This window comes from Lepus europaeus, chromosome 22 (assembly GCF_033115175.1).
Source record: "Lepus europaeus isolate LE1 chromosome 22, mLepTim1.pri, whole genome shotgun sequence".
NCBI classification, from domain to species: Eukaryota; Metazoa; Chordata; class Mammalia; order Lagomorpha; family Leporidae; genus Lepus; species Lepus europaeus.
In genome coordinates, this window is record NC_084848.1 from 36919621 (window position 1) to 36939408 (window position 19788).

Sequence of the window (19788 nt, forward strand, 5' to 3'; positions counted from 1 at the left end):
TATCATCTCTCTCTCTCTCTCTGTATGTGTGTGTTTGTGTATGTCTGCCTTTCAGATACAGTTACAATGGAAATAAATAAAAATTTTAAAATAAAATAAATAAAAATAAAGTTTTAAAAATAAAAAAGCTGCTTCTCTTAGGTTCACACTACACACCCCGTCCACCCCCCATCATCAACCATGGATCTGCTGACCACGCACGTGCTTCCTGCTCACCCAGACCAAAGGGTCCTGCTCGCAGCCTCCCCACCACATGCCTCCTGCCACTGCCCTAGAAGAGCACCCGACAGCCTCTCACACCTCAGCTGCCTGACCTCCTATTCTTGGGCTTCCCTCCATTCCTCCACAGCACCCAGCACCCATGCCATGGTCACATCCTGCTACCCTTGACCCCCAGGGATTCATCACGTCACAAATCACAGATTGAAATGCCTATTTCTTAGGCCTTTTAGTCTTCCCTTCCCCCATACCAGCTTCGATTCCTGGGCCGTCACTACCTCAGTCTACTCCAGATACGCTGGGCTGCGTTGGCTTTCCCACCTTTCTCGGCATCTGCCTACAGGAGCCCAGCCCTGGTGAATCCTACCAGCCACCTGTGCTATTTCCATGCCCGTGTGACTGAATGTTGGTGTGGAAATTACTAACCCACTTCAGACTGGCATTGCAATAATGGCATAATCACAGATTTCGGCAGGTGCACTCCATGGCCCAGCCATCCTACTTTTGTTCCCTGGAAAGCCTGGTGCCTCTCCCATTCTCTGCGACCGTTCTCTCTCTGCCTTGTTGTTGGAAGACTCCCTCTTGCAGACGCCGTAGAACCTGGGTTCTGTGAATACCTGGGGGAACACAGGAATGTGGGCACAGATGCTCAAGTTCCTTTTGTAAAGTTTTATAAATTCTAATCACCCAACCTGGTGAAAACTGCCACTACTGGTTTTTTGTTTTTCTTTCCTCTTTCCTGGCTACTGTTTTCCACTTTATAGAAGAAATTCCTACATGTCACCCTCTGGAAATCTTACCTGTTTTACAGTGATGCAAAGCTCTGATGTACAGAATCAACGATGTTTCTAAATATTGATATCAGAGAAACATTCATTAATTAAGGCACCGTAGGGATCTGCGTCGTTATAGCATAGTTCCATTAATAGAGAAGCACAGTTTTAGAAATGGGGTCTTTGGCCTATATTAGGCCGTTCTGAATCCAAATACATTGTGGAGTGTGGCAGCCAGACTGAAGACAGTTTTCTTTTAATGGCTTGTAAGACAGGTCAAAGGTGGTGCTGCCCTATTTTAGCCATGGCAGGGCTCTCCATTAATGGTTCTGATGTTACTTTAGGTGTCCCCACCCCCAGAAGCCCATGTGACAAAAGTGTGATCCCCAGGGTGATGCTAACGGGAGATGGTGGAACATGAAGGAGGTGGGCTTAGTGGGGGGATCCTTAGATCTTTGGGGGGCGTGCCCTCAGAAGGCGGGTCTCAAGGTGGGGGGTGTTATAAAGCCTGAGTTGGGCACAGCTTTCCCTCTGTTCTGGGCTTGCAATGGGATGTTCCCTCCACACGTGCTCCACCACTGCCAGCCACCACTCTCAGGGAAGCCAAACCGAAATGACCTCCTGATCTTGGACTTGAGCCTCCAAGACTGAGCTATGCGAACCTTTTCTCTTTGTGAAGTTAGTTGCCTTGGGCTGGCATTGTGGCACACAATGGACTGTGATACGTGACATAGATATCCCGTATCAGAGGGCTGGTTCAAGTCCTGGCTGCTCTACTTTCTTTCCAGCTCCCTGATAATGGTCCCGGGAGAGCAGCAGATGATGGCCCAAGTAGTGGGCTCCTGCCGCCCATGTGGGAGAATCCTGGCTTCTCCCTTCTGCCTGGCCCAGCCCCAGCGGTTGTGGCCATCTGAGTGGATGGAAAATCTCTCATCTTTCTCTGTCTGTCACATCTCTCTCTGTTGCTCTGCCTTTCAACTAAATGAATCAATCACTCTTTTAAAATGAAATTAAATAAAGCTAGCTTTCTCAAGTATTATGTGATAATAAAAAGCTAATATACTCTGTGTCATGAAATTCATGTATTCAAGATTGTAAAAAGCACTCCCAGCAGATATGAACCTGCAGCAAAGTGAGTCTCTGAATTTCACCATTCTCAGTAGTGAGAAGACATCGGGTAGGAATTTCTCTTCTCTGTGTCTACAATTGTGTCTCAGTTGCATATTTTGTTGGACTCAAGGAACAAAAAGTCTAAAATCCCATGTTGCCTTCTAATAGGTAAACCACACAGCTTTGAGTAAAAGGAACATGGTTCAGGGTTATATTTTATTTATTTGTTCAGTCTGGTAGGAAGACAGCTTCACCAATATTTAGCAATAGATTATTGGACGTTGTAAATCCACATGCGTTTTTCCTTAAGCCCTCGGGCCTCCATGCCTAGACGGCCCTGTAAACAATAATAATTATTTTTGTAAGCCTGAGCACAAAAGGCCTGTTACTGCTCCCCTCTTTCTCTCTTTTATTTTCTGTAAATTTTCACAAAGTAAATTAAACTGCACTATGAAGAGTAGAATGTCTATTTATGCACAAGTTTAGGGCAGTATCTTCGCTAAATACAATCTAGCACGCAAAGTCAGCTTTATCCTCTCGGGTGAAGATATGCAGCTTTAACTGTGCTGACCAAGTTCATGGCTATAAACTTTATTTTTTAAATAAGTGAAATTAATAATCTCTTCATAAATTTTAAATCCCAAGTGCCTGCTTCTTGGTCACTTGTTTTACCTTTCTAATGCTCTTTTAAAAAAAATATTTATTTATTTGAAAGGCAGAGTAACACAGAGAAGGAGAAGTAGAGAGAGAGAGAGAGAGAGAGAGGGAGAGAGAGGTCTTCCATCCACTGGTTCACCCCTCAATTCGCCTCAATGGCTGGAGCTGCACCAATCCGAAGCCAGGAGCCAGGAGCTTCTTCCAGGTCTCCCATGAGGGTGCAGGGGCCCAAGGAATTGGGCCATCCTCCACTGCTTTCCCAGACCATAAGAGAGCTGGATGGGAAGTGGAGCAGCTGAGACTTGAACCGGCGCCCGTAGGGGATGCCGGCACTGCAGGCTGCAGCTTCACCTGCTACGCCACAGCGCTGGCCCCTCTAATGCTCTTTGAGAGGCCCTAAACACTGACATTTGTTATGAATGTTTATGTGCTTGTTCATAACTAAGAGGAAAATCTAAAATGCATCATCTCCAGTTTTACAGAGTATTTCCATAGGTGTGAGCCGATATCAGCTCCGTGCCTCTAGAGGAAAGAGCAGCTGGTATAATTGATAGTCATTTAATGAAAGAACTTTACAAGCCTTTATTCATATTTTCTCTCTTTTTAAGAAAATCAATGACTGTAATATCTAGTTAATACGTTTTTTCACAAATCATGTGGATTCCAACTTTTTCTTTTCAACCAAACTAAAAGGGCTTAATTGAGTTTGAGAGATCACTAAAGCTAATTCGGATTATCAGTATCTGGGATTGTATTACATAGCCCAGAAAGTACACACTGAAACTCCTTTCACTGGGGTGGGCGTTGGGCACAGCCGTTAAGGCATGGGGTATTCGTCCCATATCAGGGTGCCTAGCTTTGAGTCCTGCCTCCACTCCTGATCCCAGCTTCCTGCTGATGTGCGCCCTGGGAACCTACAGATGATGGCTCAAGTCTTGGGTCTGTGACATTCACATAGGAGACCCAGACTAAGATCCTAGCTCCTACCCCAGCCCTGGCTCTTACAGGTATTTGGGGACTGAACTGTTGGTTGAAAAATCTCTCTCTGTCTCTCTCTCTCTCTTTCAAATAAAATAAAAGTAAATAGATTTTAAACATTTCAAACCTCATCTTATTACCACCTACATATTTATCTGAACAAATTTTTCAGGTTTTGCTTCTATTCAAAAATAGGAATGGGGCCGGCGCCCATGGCTCATTTGGTTAATCCTCGGCCTGTGGCGCCGGCATCCCATATGGGCGCCAGGTTCTAGTCCCGGCTGCTCCTCTTCCAGTCCAGCTCTCTGCTGTGGCCTGGGAGGGTAGTGGAGGATGGCCCAAGTGCATCCCTGCACTCTCATGGGAGACTGGGAGGAAGTACCTGGCTCCTGGCTTTGGACCGGCATAGCTCTGGCCATAGTGGCCATTTGGGAGGTGAACCAACGGAGGGAAGACCTTTCTCTCTGTCTCTCTCTCTCACTAACTCTATCTGTTAAAAAAAAAAAAAAGGAATAGGGATGGCATTGTGGTGCAGTGAGTTAGGCTGCTGCATGCGACGCTGGCATAAAATACAGGCAGCTGCTTCCAGTCCAGGCTGCTCCACTTCTGGTTCAGCTCCCTGCTTATGGGTCTGGGAGGGCAACGGATGATGACCCAAGCAGTTGGGCCCCTGCCACCCATGTGGGAGACCTGGATAGGATTTCTGGCTCCTGACTTTGGCCTGGCTTAGCCCTGGCCATTGCATCCATTTGGAAACTGAATCAGCAGAGGAAAGATGTCTTGCTGTGTCTATCTGTTCTCTCTTTGTGTGTAACTCTGACTTTTAAATAAATAAGTAAATCCTTTAAACAAATAGGAATAGATTTAATACTGAATCATGTCTTTCAAGCAACAAGTGATATTCACCCAGGGATAAGTGAGCTAAGTATTTAAAAATCCTATGCATTTTGTTAAACATACATTCTAATAATTTTTGCTTTTTATTTATTTATTTTTAAAGATTTATTTATTCATCTGAAAGTCAGAGTTAGAGGAAGAAAGAGAGAGAGAGAGAGAGGGAGAGAGAGAAAGGCCTTTCTTCCACTGGTTCACTTCCTAAATGGCTGCAACAGCTGGGATTGGGCCAGGGAAAAGCCAGGAGCCAGGAGCTTCTCCAGGTCTCCCACATGGGTGCAAGGGGTCCAAGCACTTTGGCCATCTTCCATTGTTTCCCAGGCACACTAGCAGGGAACTGGATCAGAAGTGGAGTAGCTTGGATTTGAACTGGTGCTCACATGGGATGCCAGCATTGCAGGTGGTGGCTTTACCACTGTGTCACAACTCCAGCCCCTTACCTTTTATTTTAATAAGTAATTTCCATAGCAAACATTTGCATTGCTTTGACATATTCTATTTTGATTGCTATAATGATAACGATCCAGGAAGACGTTTTAACATTTTGAGGCCTATTTATTCCATTTTTAAAAGATTTATTTATTTATTTTAAAGGCAGAGTGATATAGACTGAGAGAGAGAGAGAGAGAGAGAGAGAGAGACATAGAGAGAAAGAGATTTTCCATCTGCTGGTTCAGTCCCTAAATGGCCACAATGGCTGAGTCTGGGCCAGGCCAAAGCCAGGAGACAGGAACTCCATCTGGGTCCCTACATGGGTGCAGGGGCCCAAGTACTTGGACCATCAACTGCTGCCTTCCCAGGAACATTACCAGGAAGCTGGATCAGCTGCAGAACAGCTGGTACTTGAACCAGCATTCTGAGATGGGATACCAGCACTGCAACTGGCAGCTTAACCCCCTGGGTCACAACTCCAGTCCCCATTCCATTTTTAAAATAATGAAATTTAATGCCTAAGCATATTGTTATTGTAGGGTCATGTGGTAGGGCAACCAGTGAAAGACCTGGAGGCATGAACATATTACATGAGGGTAAAAGTCTGTGGTAGAACCAGAATGAAAATATGAGCCCAAGAAGAAAAATATCAGATGTAGCATCCAACTGTTAAAGAGGAGCTTGTGGAGCCCGCATTATGGCAAAGCAAGTAAAGCAGCCGCCGGCAACACCGGCACCCCACATGGGGGCTGGTTCAGTCCCAGCTGCTCCACTTCTGATCCAACTCCCTGCTAATGTGCTTGGGAAAGCAACAGAAGATGGCCCAAGTCCTTGGGCCCCTGCCACCCAAGTGGGAGACCTGGAAGACACTCCTGGTTCCTAACTTGCAGGCATCTGGGGAGTGAACTAGCGGACAGAAGATCTCTCTCCCTCTCTATCTGTCTCTCCCTCTTTCTCTGTAACTTTCAAATAAATAAATCTTTAAGAACAAAAAAAAAAAAAAAAGGAAATGTTTACAAGTCAACTTAAAAATATAGTAGGAGGTACTTAATATTCAAAATTCTTCTAGAGGATTCCCAAGGAAAAAGTGTGAATGCTATTGTTGTAAGCCAATCATAATATCCCTGCTCTTCCTTCACCAGTGATTGATTGGTCCAGGGGAGAACATGTGACCAGGTCCTAGCCTATGAGATCTAAGAGGAGGCTGGCAGCGTGTGGTTCTGGGGAATCCCCCTCTCCTCTTGCCCTCCGGTGCTGTCGTATGTGACTGCGACGCCTTCTGCCAATGCAGCCAGACTGCAACCTTGGGGGAGACACTGCTGCCCCACCGAGAGTGGTGGACTGGCTGCATGGAAAGGCTGCTGTCTTCGATGAGGTTGCTAGTAGCTGACCCATCCCTGCAGCTCCTCAGCCTTGGACTTTATATTAAGGGAGAAAAAAAAAATAAACCTTTATTCACTTCTGCTCACTTTGGTTGGGTATTCTGTTACCCGTAGCTCAGGCATTCCCTACTGATCCACCCTCCTAACTCACCTTTAAAAAAATTTATTTATTTAATTGAAAGAGTTACATAGAGAGAGAAGGAGAGGCAGAGAGAGAGAGAGAGAGAGAGATCTTTCATCCGCTGGTTCACTCCCCAGTTGGCCGCAACGGCTGGAGCTGTGCCGATCAGAAGCCAGGAGCCAGGAGCTTCTTCCAGGTCTCCCAAGTGGGTGAGGGGGCCCAAGGACTTGGGCCATCTTCCACTGCTTTCCCAGGCCATAGCAGAGAGCTGGATGGGAAGAGGAGTGCCGGGACTAGAACCGGTGCCCATATGGGATGCTGGCACTGCAGGCGGTGGCTTTACCCACTATACCACAGCACCGGCCCCCTAACTCACCCTTAGAGAGAACACTTGTCATGGCAGGAACTCCTCAATGTGGAACCCACAGGACTCCTGGGATCCACACACCCTTTCCATCCTCTTGTCACACGGAAGACAACCCTCCTGCTACTGAAGGCGTTCTGCCTGGGCCAGCATTGTGGTGTACCCGGCGAAGCCGGCACCTGCACCAGTGTGTGTCTGGGTTGCTCCACTTCTTATCCAGCTCCTTGCTAATGGCCTGGGAAAAGCAACAGAAAATGGTCCAAGGGTTTGCTTCCCTGCACCCATGTGGGAAACCCAGATGAAGCTCCTGGTCCCTGGCTTTGGCCTGGCCCAGTGCTGGCCATTGCAGCCATTAGGGGAGTGAACTAACCATGGAAGGTCTCTCTTGTCTCTGTCTCTGTAACTCTTTCAAAATAAATTTTAAAATATTTAAAAAAAAAAAAGGAAAGAGAGGAAGGAAGGAAGGAAGACTGACTTTCTGCTTCGGCCCTGCTGACCTTGCTTTAATGATTATCCTCTTATTTTGCATCTTCAGCCTCTCGTTCTCTACACCAACCTTCCAAGCAGCACTCAAACATCCCTATGTCTTCCTCCCTCAAACAAAAATGCCTTGCTTGATAATCCGCTCCCCTCTGGCTGTATTCCCATTATGCTTCTCTTTTTTCCAATCACAAGTCACCTGCACGCACTGTCCCTACTTCCTTTCCTTCCCTTCGTTCTTCTATCCCAACTGATCCTTAAGAATAGGTCTTGCTTTTGGGGGGTGAACCAACGGAAAGGAAGACCTTTCTCTCTGTCTCTTTCACTGTCTATCTCTGCCTGTCAAAAAAAAAAAAAAAATAGAATAGGTCTTGCTAAGGTCACCAGTCACATGTGTGCTGTTAAATCCAACAGACACTTCTCAGTCTTCTGATATTTAACTCCTTAGCAGCACTTGATCCCGTTGGCTACTGACCAATCCTTAAATCATTCGCTTCCTTGGGCTCTTAGGACACGACATTCTCTTAAGTTTCCTGCCACCCTATGCCCATGGCGTCTTAGAGTCATGCTCTGATCCCTTCTCAGCCACAGCAGAATGCAAGGGTCTTCACGATTCTGTCCTGCGCTCTCTCCTTTCTTGACACCCCGGATGGTCTCGTTTATATGCACTGCGACTCTCAAATGTGCATCTCCAGTGTTTAAGGCTTCTTGCAAAGCTGATTGATGGCTTGATTTCTCTATATGGATGTCTCACAAGCCTCTCAGGCTTCAGATATACAAAACTAAATTCCTAATTTTTACCTGCTCAAGATGTTTCCCCTTTGATCTTCTATGTTGATAAATGACATCCTTCATCTACCCGTACACTCTTGCAAGAATACTGGGTGTGTCATCCTTGACATAGCCCTTTACCTTCAATCTCACCTCCCTGCCTCAACACCAACTTCAATTCCAAAGCAAGTTTTGCAGATTATACTTCTAAAATATTCCCTGTATCAATCTGTTTCTCTTTATTTCCCCTGTTACCACAATCAGTGCCACCAAAGACTTTCATGACAACTTCCTAACTGGTTTTCCTCCATCTTTTTTCTAGTCCATCTTCCACATCGAAGCCAGGTCAATAGTCTCAAAGGTAAATTCTATGGGGCACTCAGGTTAAGCCGCCACTTGCAACATAGACATCCCAAATTGGAGTGCCAGTTCAAGTCTCAGTTGTTCCACTTGTGATCCAGCTCTCTGCTCATGGACTTGGGGAAAGCAGCAGAAGATGGGGTCTGCTACCCATGTGGGAGACCCACATGGCATTCTAGGCTCCTGGCTTTGGACCAGCCTATCCCCAGCTGCTGCAGCCATCTGGAAAGTGAACCAGCAGATGGAAGAGATCTCTCTCTCTCTTCCTCTCTTTGTCACTCTGCTTTTCAAAGAAATAAATAACCTTTTAAAAAGATTAATTTGATGGTATCATTTGCCAGCTTAAAACTCTTCAATGGCTACCCATTTCTCTTGGATAAAAATCTCCCATCTTTAATACTACATACAAGGTGTTGCATAACCTGTCACTCACAGACTGTCCCAGTCTCGTGGATGTCATGTCTTACTCCTGAGGTCCCTGTGGCCCAGTCACCTTCTTCAGTTTCTCCCAGGGAAAATTGGAGATAGCTCTTCACTTATTCAACTTCTGCTCAGTGTACAATACTCGTTGCCAGGCTTTGTCTTCTAGTCTAAATTTAAATGCCTTCCCTCAGAAGGGCTTTCTTAACGCCCCGAATTCATGTTGTTATTATTATTATCCAATTGTTATCCAACATTTGTCATCAGCCATGTGCATTTTCCTACTTCTTTGCTATTTCAAATAGAGCTACAAGAGTTTCTTCTTGAAGACAGTGCTTTTCTTTTTTTTTTTTTTTTTTTTTTTTTTTTTTTTTTTTTTTTTTTTTTTTTTGTCAAGTTCCCCCACTCGCTGCTGAGGTCAGTTCTGAACGATGTTTATTTTCAGGCAGCAAACGAAGGCACAGAGAAGTTAAGTCACTTGTCGCAGGTCCCTGGGCTACAGGTAGGTAAGTCTGCATTCAGACTCCACGTGGGATTCCGGGTCCATGCGCTGCTCCCGTGGGCATGAGGAGCAGGGAGGGAGCACACGGCGCTAGAGGCCACTCCGCAAGGCCCGCCCCAGGTTGGCGGTGATGCCGACCCACTCTGGCAGGAAGGCGGCCTCGGGCTCAAAGACCAGGCGGAAGGGCGGATCGGGCGCGGTGTGACTGGCCAGGCAGACGGTGTCCCCGCCGGCCAGGTGGGCGGCCCAGATCCCGAAGGTGCCGATGGTCGTGACGGTGTGGTTACACAGCGCAAAGTCCTTGGCCGGTGAGCCCGTGAGCACCACGTCCCCGCGGGAGGCGTCCATGTCCTCCCGGCACCAGGCCATGCCGTTACTGGTGACCACGAACACCGGGGAGCGGTAGCGGGCCCGGAACCAGTCCAGCGCCTGCTCCAGGTAGCCGCGGTCAGCCACCGCACCCTTGCACACCTGAGGCATGACGCACACGTGCACCCCACCAAGGTGCTCGGCCGGCTGCCGTTCACCCGCAGCCCCCGCAGGAAGGCCTGGGCCTCTTCTCGCATGTGGTCGTGCAGCGTGGACTCCCGCAGGATCTCGGGGCGCAGGTGGTGGTGGAAGGTCCAGGAGCAGGGGTAGCCCGCGAGGCGCACGTAGGGCGCGGGGGTGTGGCGGTAGCGCTCCCCCATCCAGTGGTTGAGCGGGTAGCTCTGCCAGGGGACCCTGCTGGCCGTGCTGCTGTGCAGCACCGGGAGGCTGATGCGGAAGATGGGGGCCAGCGTGCTGTGCATCTGGGCCAGGATGTAGGCGGGCCGCCCGTTCTCCTGGGCCAGGGCGAACAGCGTGGCCTACTCGCCCATCTGGTTCCCCAGGCGGCCGATGGTGTTGATGGTCCACATGCCCTCCCGGGGTAGGTGTTGGGGGACCACGCCCACACGGGCTGAATATGCCCAGGGAGCCGGCACCAGAGCCAGGCGCTGGTGGCAGTGGAAGACAGTGGATACCACAGGATGGTGAACAGGAAGTAGATGGTGGAGATGGACGGGTGGGTGGCCCTCAGTCTCTTGGTGGCTGCCCGGAGCCGCCTCGGCCAGCTTGCTGGGGACTGTTGGGAGGCAGCACCGCCAGGGGCTACCACCCTCATGTCCCACGGGGTCCCGGTGGTGTGGCTGCCGGGGGTCCGGGCGACGCTGCTGACATCACTCCGACAGTGCTTTTCAAATTGTGCATCTCAGCCTGTGGATAAAATAATATCCTTTTTTTTTTTGAAAAAAGAAATGGAAGAAGAGAGAATGGAAAATAGTCATAGAGTCTATTTGATGTAACAGTTCAGGCTCTGTGTTATGAAACTTATTTCAGGTATGCATATGTTGTATGCGTGTTGGATCACAAGGTAAAACAGGTTTATTACTGCAAGTCAAAGTAGAAAACAGGTTGGAAACCATTATCCAAGGGTATGTATTAGGAACGGATATCTTGGGTCATTAATATTCAATTGCAATTTAAAACACAAGTAAGGGGCCTACGCTGTGGCGTAGCAGATAAAGCCACCACCCACAGTGCTGGCATCCCATATGGGCACTGGTTTGACACCTGGCTGCTCCACTTCCCATTCAGCTCTCTGTTGTGGCCTAGGAAAGCAGTGGAAGATGGCCCAAGTCCTTGGGTCCCTGCACCTGCGCAGGAGACCTGGAAGAAGCTCCTGGCTCCTGGCTTCGGATTGGCCCAGCTCTTGCCGTTGCTGCCAGTTGAGGAGTGAACCAGCAGATGGAAGACCTCTCCCTCCCTCTCTCTCTCTCTCCCTCTCTCTCTCTCTCTCTCTCTCTTTGCCTCTTCTTTCTGTGTTAACTCTGACTTTCAAATAGATAAATATAAAACACACACACACACAAATAAAGGAAATCAGAAGCTCCAATGAAAACATACTCATATATAAATATATATATATTTTACATTTTGCCCTTGGTTTAATTATGTTAGTTTCCATAAACTTTTTTCACATCAACAGTACCTTTTTCTAAAAGGGGGGGAATTCTCAGAGTAAGACGTCTTACAAATATTTTATAAAGGGCGAGTTATTTATGTGGACATCAGTGTTGTTTAAGCACACAGCACCATGACAGAAACCAGGAGGTCTCAAGTCCAGCCTGCGTTCTCTTTTCATAACTTTCCACATCACCAATTTACATTACGGCTAGAAATAAATCCTCCATGTTTATTTAAACACTAAAAGTGCAGAACGCATTTATTTTATTGTGTAAAACTCTACTGGAAAAATCCTGGCCGCTGAGGATAGTAATCCCGGATCCATGGACAAAATGCCATCTCCATGCGCTGTTTTCTATTCTCGGTTCCATTCGGTGCACGGCTGCCCTTTGACCTACCTTTACTGCTCAGCACAGACCTGTCACTGAGCCAGCCCAGCAGGCCGGGAGCAGACAGCTGCGCCTGCCCGACTCCAGGGAACTGAGAGGCAACCTAGCCTGAGGCCTGACTTCTGCCTGTTAGCGAGACTTGTTTGATCACACATCAGTCAGATGATCCTTATTAAAATCCAAATACCCTACATTGGAGGAAACCACCTTGAAAACTATTATCCACTTGCCAGTGAATTGGTTTATTAGAGTAGTTTAAAAAGCGAGGTCAGGACCTGGAACGAATAGGAGAGACATGTTAGTCTAGGGCAGCGTAGGGTAGGAGAGAGCAGGTGTCTCTGGTTAGGGGCAAGCTGAGTTTCCACTGCCGTGGAGAGAGAAGGGTCCCTGCTTTGCAGTCTGCTATGTTACCATGGGCCATCTTGGAAGTACCAAGAAGCCCAGCCAACAGTTCAACTCGAGTCTCTGGATCCATTGCGAGGTGCCAAGCGTTGCCCAATGCTCACACTCAAACACGCTTCTAAGAAGTCAGTATTTGCAACAAAGAAACCATGCAGGGTTGGATACCCATCTGGTTTGTGTGTCGCCCTTGTGTTTCCATTGTAATTATCCTTGGGACGCGCCTGACCCTTCTCTTAGCCAGTTTTGTTTTTTCAATCAACTCCAAATAGATATTCCACTTGAGCAAAACCAGTACTGCCCTGTAGCCTAAGCCAGCAATGAAAAGAGGAATGCTGGATTTAAAAAGCAATAAAAGAAAACACAACCAGAGAGAGAACAGGTCTGCTTCTTGGGACATTTCAACCTCACAGCACATTGTCAGAGCCACTTTTTATTGAAGACAAACAGCAATTTTCTGTTAGATAAAATCCCTGCACAGCTGATGTAAGTAAGAGGTCTTTTGGTAGACATAGCGGTACAGAGAATTTAAGCCCAAGATGACATTGCTGGGCAATGATTTGGTTGCAAGAATGAGTTGTAAACAAGCCACCTGCTTCAGGGATTCAGGACTTGGGTTGTTTTTGGTCCTAATGCTGCACGTTTAGGGGTGGACGGGAGGTAGGCAAAGGTCCTCTTCTTCAGAGTCCACAACTTCTTTTTCTACTTCCCCATCACTTGCTCTCTGGCAAGGTTTGATGCGATTCATCCCCAATGAGGAAAAAGTAACAAATGAGCTTCTTTATCCGGTTCCACCCCTTCCTCTTATTGAAAACTCACAATGCACACCAGCTCCTTGAGGTTATGAGCAGTCCCACAGTGAAGAACCCTGCCGTGCCTTTACCCACAGCGTCCAAAATGATTTGACCATGAACTTCTTTCTGCCCTCAGAAAAACTATTTTCAACCTGGGGTGCACTTGTGAGAAACACACTCCTTTCCCATAGATAAATGGGTTTCTCGTTCATTCATGCTTTCAACAAAGAGTTAGGGAGTCCGTGGGGGAGTAACACAGGTTCCTTTAAGCAGTGCACATTGTTTAATTAGTGTTTATTGCTTGTACCATTAGCGTTAATAAAATGAGCAAACACATGAGGACGTGGCCAAGCCAGGGCAGCCCCCAAAGAACTCTTCCAGGTGACAGAGACGAAAGGAGACAGGGTCTCCAACAACATTCCAGGAAGCAGGGAGCCAGTCCAGGAAGCCGAGTGAGGCTGTTCTTGCCGTTGGAGGGTGAGGAGGTGGGTCGAGGCCAGGTGGTGTCAGGATTGGGAAAGGACTTGTTGGGTCCCTCTCCGTCTGCTGGAACCCCACCACCTCGGCGTGCTGGGCACATGCCCAGTCGCACAGAGAGGCTGCGTCAGGTCAGCACACAGCAGGAAGTGGCGCCTTCATTCTTTGTTTCAGAGGAGGACACAAGTATCAGAGAAGCACGTGGCCTACCAAAAGCATCCAGCCACTCAGAGGCAGAGGCAGGACTTCTTTGTTTATTCATTTACTTTTGGTTCTGTATCTGCAACGCAGTGGGGCAGCTGTGAACTCCCCAGATGCTGATTCACTCCCCAGATGTTTCCCCCACCTCCACCGTGGTGTTCAGGCAGCTGAAGCCCCAGGAACTCAGTCCAGGTCTCCCACAGGAGTGGCAGGGACCCGATGCTTGAGCCATCCCTGCAGCCTCCCAAGATGCACAGTAGCAGGGAGCCGAAGTCAGGATGCAGAGCCTGGCGCTGAACCCAGGCACTCTGCTGTAATACGAGGCATCCAACTGGGCTTCTTAACCACGAGGCCAACCATCTGCCCCCAGAGCCAGGATTCAAACCTTAGTCTGTATGCTCCAAAGCCCTGCGCCATTACCAGTTCCCTCCCTCAGAGCACCTATCCGCTGAAGGCTCCCAGACTGGGGACACAGGTCTGCACAGAGGACGACTAATGTGGATGTCACAGTCAACGCTGGAACGAGTGGGGGCAGGACATTGTATTTTTCAGCTAGTGGGTACTGCAGTGAAATGCCTGAGAGAAGCCAGCTTTATAAAGAGAAAGGGCTTATCTGGGTTCATGGTTCTGGAGGTTCATAGTCCAAGATCAGCTTCCCGTACGTCCATTAGGTGTCTGGTGAGGGTGCTCTTCTGGAAGAGCTGTGAGGCAGCACGGGGCATCACGTGGTGTGAGGGAGCGAGCACGCCTGTCTCGGGTGTCAGCCTGTGACTGTCTTACAAAGTAACAAGACACGATTGTGCAGGCTCCATTTGGATGGTCTGATCCATTCTGATCACACCCCAAAGGACTCACTTCCAAACATTATGATTGGATTAAATTTACCTTCTTAGTACCCTAATGTACTAAGTACTTAGTACCCTAATGTAATGGGGGCCCCTGGGGACGGCGCTGTGGCGCAGTAGGTTAAAGCCCTGACCTGAGGCACCGGCATCCCATTTGGCGCCGGTTCTAGTCCTGGCTGTTCCTCTCCACATCCAGCTCTCTGCTGTGGCCTGGGAAAGCAGTAGAAGATGGCCGAAGTTCTTGGGCCCCTGCACCTGCATGGGAGACCTGGAAGAAGCTCCTGGCTCCTGGCTTCAGATTGGCTTAGCTCCAGCTGTTGTAGCCATCTGGGGAGTGGACCATCAGATGGAAGGCCTCTCTCTCTCTCTACCTCTCTCTGTAACTCTTTCAAATAAATTAAAAAAAAAAAAAGATTTGGGACCCAAGTTTTTAAAACGTGGGCCTCCAGAGCGTATTTTCTATCCAGAGTAATCTCCATACCATAGCAGACCCAGAAGGCAAGGCACCCTTTTATGAGCCAGAGTAGGATTCTGGGTACCGAAACCATGGACTGCAAGTCTGTTGCATGCCGTACGTCTGTTGCACCAGGCAGAGGAGAGAAATCTGAGTAGCCTTTGCAAGTCTATGCGTCCCTGTGATTCTGAGCCCTGCAGGGCAGCGACAGCCTTTAGACACTCCTGGAGCATAAGCTGTGCCCCGAGTGGGCTTCCGTGCCAGTGCTGGACTTCCGAGATCTCCCCAGGGAAGCTCCAGGCCCCACTGGAAGAAGGGTTGGTGATATGCATGTGGCCTGAGGAGACTCACAGCCACCGGAGGGTACTGGAGGCTGTAGGGGTGAGCAGATGGCAGTGCCAAAGCCTTAAGATCTAAGAGGTTGGCAGAGTAAAAGCAGGTGCCCAAAAGGCCCCGGATATGCCCCATCTCCTCTCTGCATTCCCCCAAATGTGGAGCAGCAGAGAGGGCTGGAATCCCATCCTGCTGACATCCCCCATATCCTACTCTTGGGTATGTGCCTGTGTCTGCACATGGGTACACACACACACACACACACGATATTCCTTCTGGCTCCACACACAACATACTCCATCTTTGCTTGCTATGGTCCTAACAGCCCATTGGGTATCAGGAATCCTGAAGTCCCTTATATCTAATAATAGCCCAAGTTGGCAATGTCCTGAAGAAATATAATCTCTGGGGCTGAAGCACCCACTGGGTGCTCCCCCAAGATAACCAAGTGCATGCCCTCTGACCTGCCCAGGAACATGCTGGGACATCAACTCCCACAGATACTCCTTGTCCTTCAGAACTTCACTGCTTGCCTGGATGTTTTGCACAGAGGTTAGGACACCTCTGGGATGTCAGAGAGAGAGAGAGAGAGAGAGAGAGAGAGAGGTCTTCCATCCACTGGTTCACTCTCCAAATGGCTGCAACAACCAGAGCTGGGCCAATCCGAAGCCAGGAGCTAGGAAATTCTTCCAGGTCTCCCATGTGGGTGCAGGGGCCCAAGGACTTGGGTCATTTTCCACTGCTTTCCCAGGCCATAGCAGAGAGCTGGATCAGAAATGGAGCAGCTGGAACTCGAACCTGCTCCCATAAGGGATGCTGGTACTGCAGGCAGCAGCTTTATCCACTACACCACAGTGCTGGTCCCCCAAGCTCTGTTTCTGATTCCAGCTTCCTGCTTATGTGTGCCCTAGGAGGCAGCAGGTGCCCGCTCAAGTATTTGGACTCCTGCCACTCACACGGGAGGCCTACACTGAGTTCTCAATCTTTTAACTTTGGTCTGGCTCAGTCTCAGCAACTGTGGGCATTTGGGAAATGAACTGTGGGGTGAAGATCTTTCTATGTCTGCCTCTGTTTAAAGAACATGCCTGGGGGCTGGCACTGTGGTGCAATGGGTTAAAGCTCTGACACGAAGCGCCGGCATCTCATATGGGCCTCAGTTCGAGACCTGGCTGCTCCATTTCCCATTCAGCTCTCTGCTGTGGCCTGGGAAAGCAGTAGAATATGGCCCAAGTCCTTGGGCCCCTGCACCCATGTGGGAGACCTGGAGGAAGCTCCTGGCTCCTGATCAGTCCAGCTCCAGCCGTTGCAGCCGTTTGGGGAGTGAACCAGCAGATGGAAGACCTTTCTCTCTTGCCTCTAACTTTCTCTGTAACACCGTTTTTCAAATAAATAAAATAAATATTTTTATTTTGACAGGCAGAGTGGACAGTGAGAGAGAGAGACAGAGAGAAAGGTCTTCCTTTTCCGTTGGTTCACCCTCCAATGGCCGCCGTGGCCGGTGCACTGCGGCCGGCGTACCACGCTGATCTGATGGCAGCAGCCAGGTGCTTCTCCTGGTCTCCCATGGGGTGCAGGGCCCAAGCACTTGGGCCATCCTCCACTGCACTCCCTGGCCATAGCAGAGAGCTGGCCTGGAAGAGGGGCAACCAGGACGGAATCTGGTGCCCCGACCAGGACTAGAACCCAGTGTGCCAGCACTGCTAGGCGGAGGATTAGCCTATTGAGCCACGGCGCCGGCAAAATAAATATGTTTTTAAAAACGGATGTCTTGTTTTCAGACATCATAATCCATTCCTTCTTCAATTAAAAAAACAACAAACATCACTGCCCCTCCCCTACTGTGTATGGGCACATGCATGGGTGCACACACACACACACATAAACACAGACACAGACATATGCACACACATAGACCTGTGCATACACACGTACATACACAGACACATGCACACACATACATGCACACACATACAGGTTTTGCCCACACATATATCTGAGTTTGATTCATGGCCTTGCTAAGCATCAAGTTGTCTCTACGTCTGTGCGATGGAAGGCTAATGCCTCCTTCCTGGAGTCGCCACGATTCCGCGAGCTGGTGTAGGTGAAGCTGTTCCCACAGTGCGGGGCACCGCGGCAAAGCGAGCAATGATTTCCTCAGTGAGTGCCACGCAGGAGCCATGGTGGGTGAGCTGGAGGAAGCAGCGGGGAAAGGCTGTAGTCTCTGAAACTGGCGACCTCCGGGCTCCCCAGGCTAATCCCCAGGCAAACCGACCAAAAGGTCTCTGAGTGAATGGAAGACGGCCCAGCCTCCCAGCCACTTCCCTGGGCCAGGCTGGGAAGAGTCTCGAGGTCAGAGTGCCTGTGGGTTAGCAGGTCAAGAATGGCCCTCGTGTTCACCCTGCCTTCACCTTTTCTTGGCTGTTTGATCTCAGAGAAGCCATCCCCTCCCTTGCCTCTCACTCTTCTCCTTTGAGAAAATGGAGAATGATGTGGCACTACCCAACAGATTAATGAGATGCTACAGAGAGGGTGCTTTTGGGTATGGTTATATTTTACAGTGGAGAAAGACCAATGACTGTTCAAAACGTAGCCTTGCCTGGAAAACTTTCAGGAACAACAAGTTCACAGAAAGATGATTAAATTTTTGCTCGGTGATAATTAAGTTTAAAGTTTTCCCTTTACATTAAAGGAGTATCTGTTCTTCATCTCAACCTTGACACCTATGGATTTCACAGCACAAGTCCCAGACTCCCTAAATCAGAATTTCGGGGGACAGGACCTGGGCTTCTATTGTTAAACCCCTTGGGTGATGGAGGGATGACAGCCAAGGCTTCCCATCCCTAGCCCACACACCAAGAATGACCTGGAGTTGGGACAGAGGACTCTGGAGCTAAGGTCGACATGGTCAAGTCTTGCAGATGTCAGGCAGAAACCTACGCAGTTTGATTCCCACTCTGTCCTCACAGAGGAGTGGGAAAAACGTGTATTCAGAAAGTGTTCAATTAGACCTCCTGGATTAATCTCATATATTCAAATGACGAACATCACCTTGTTCTCCAACTGTCGCCCTTAGGTTTCTCCAAATGACTTGGGAAGAAACAAGGAGAGTGGGCTTGGTGGAAGGACTGGAGAGCTCGGTCACCTTCCGGCTCAGGTGCTGTCGAAGTGAGGCTGAGTGAGGAAAACCACTCTGCCCACACACTTACACCTGTGCTGGTACCTGCAAATACCTGGGCTAAAAGGGGCACATTTTAAAGCAATAAAAAAGTTAACCACTATTTAATCTGTGGGTATCTGAGAGATTCAGCTCACAGTCAGGAAAATATCTCATTACATATTTTTTTTTACAGGCAGAGTTAGACAGTGAGAGAGAGAGACAGAAAGAAAGGTCTTCCTTCCATTGGTTCAGCCCCCAAATGGCTGCTACAGCCAGCACGCTGCACCGATCCAAAGCCAGGAGCCAGGTGTTTCTTCCTGGTCTCCCACGCAGGTGCAGGGGCCCAAGCACTTGGGCCATCCTCCACTGCCTTCCTGGGCCACAGCAGAGAGCTGGACAGGAAGAGGAGCAACCAGGACAGAACCGGCACCCCAACTGGGACTAGAACCCGGGGTGCCAGCGCCACAGGTGGAGGATTAGCCTAGTGAGCGCCGGCCAACATAATATGTTTCGTACAATGAGTTAAACATAAAATGGAGGCAACACAATTTTAAGCAAATGATATTGGCTTCTGTTATAAGATGCTTTTTCTGTGGTCCTTATCTTGGAACAGATTTATATACATTCTTGTGTTGCCATTTATATAAGATTATATTACTACCCCAAGGCAGTAATACAAGGAGCTCTTTGAGGGAAAGGACCTGTCCACAGCCGGGTACAGAACTCTGGGGGACCGGCAAGTGCTCCTCAGTGTTTGATGAGACCTTGAATAACGTGGAGTCTTGTACTTTACGTTGCTACACCTGGATCCAAGGTAGGACTGGCTTGCCTGGATGGTACAGCCTAGCCCCTTTTGTCAGATGATGGCAAAACATCCCCAGGAAGCTCCCAGAAGTTTCTCTTTCTATTGCTGCTCCTGAGGTGGCCTCCCCCTGCCAGTACCTGTGTGCCAGCCATTACGGGTCTCTGGAGACCAGAGGCATAGATTCGCAACCCCCTTCTCTTTTCCCTTGCATTGCAGCAGATACACAGTGGCCGAAGGGGGCACACTTTTCATAGAGGGCGAGTTGACTTACAGAGAGCCACTGTCTCCCATCATCAATTTACTGGGCCCGGGTTTTGCGCAATTAGCAGCCTCTTGACTGCTACCATGGTGGGATCTTTCTTAGCTCAGTCCTTTGAATTCCTGTCTTGACAATGAATCTTACTTCTGCGGTTTTGTTTTTGCGATCCCTGATGTCTGGAGGTATCAAGTAACTTTTGCCCAGGACTTGAGTTTCTCTTTTGGAA

General features: G+C 48.8%; 1 pseudogene; it reads right to left on the minus strand.

Annotated features, from left to right (window-relative positions):
• Nucleotides 1-9553: 9553 nt before the first annotated feature.
• LOC133751628 (galactoside alpha-(1,2)-fucosyltransferase 2-like) lies at nucleotides 9554-10547 on the minus strand (annotated as a pseudogene).
• Between the last annotated feature and the right edge of the window lie 9241 nt (nucleotides 10548-19788).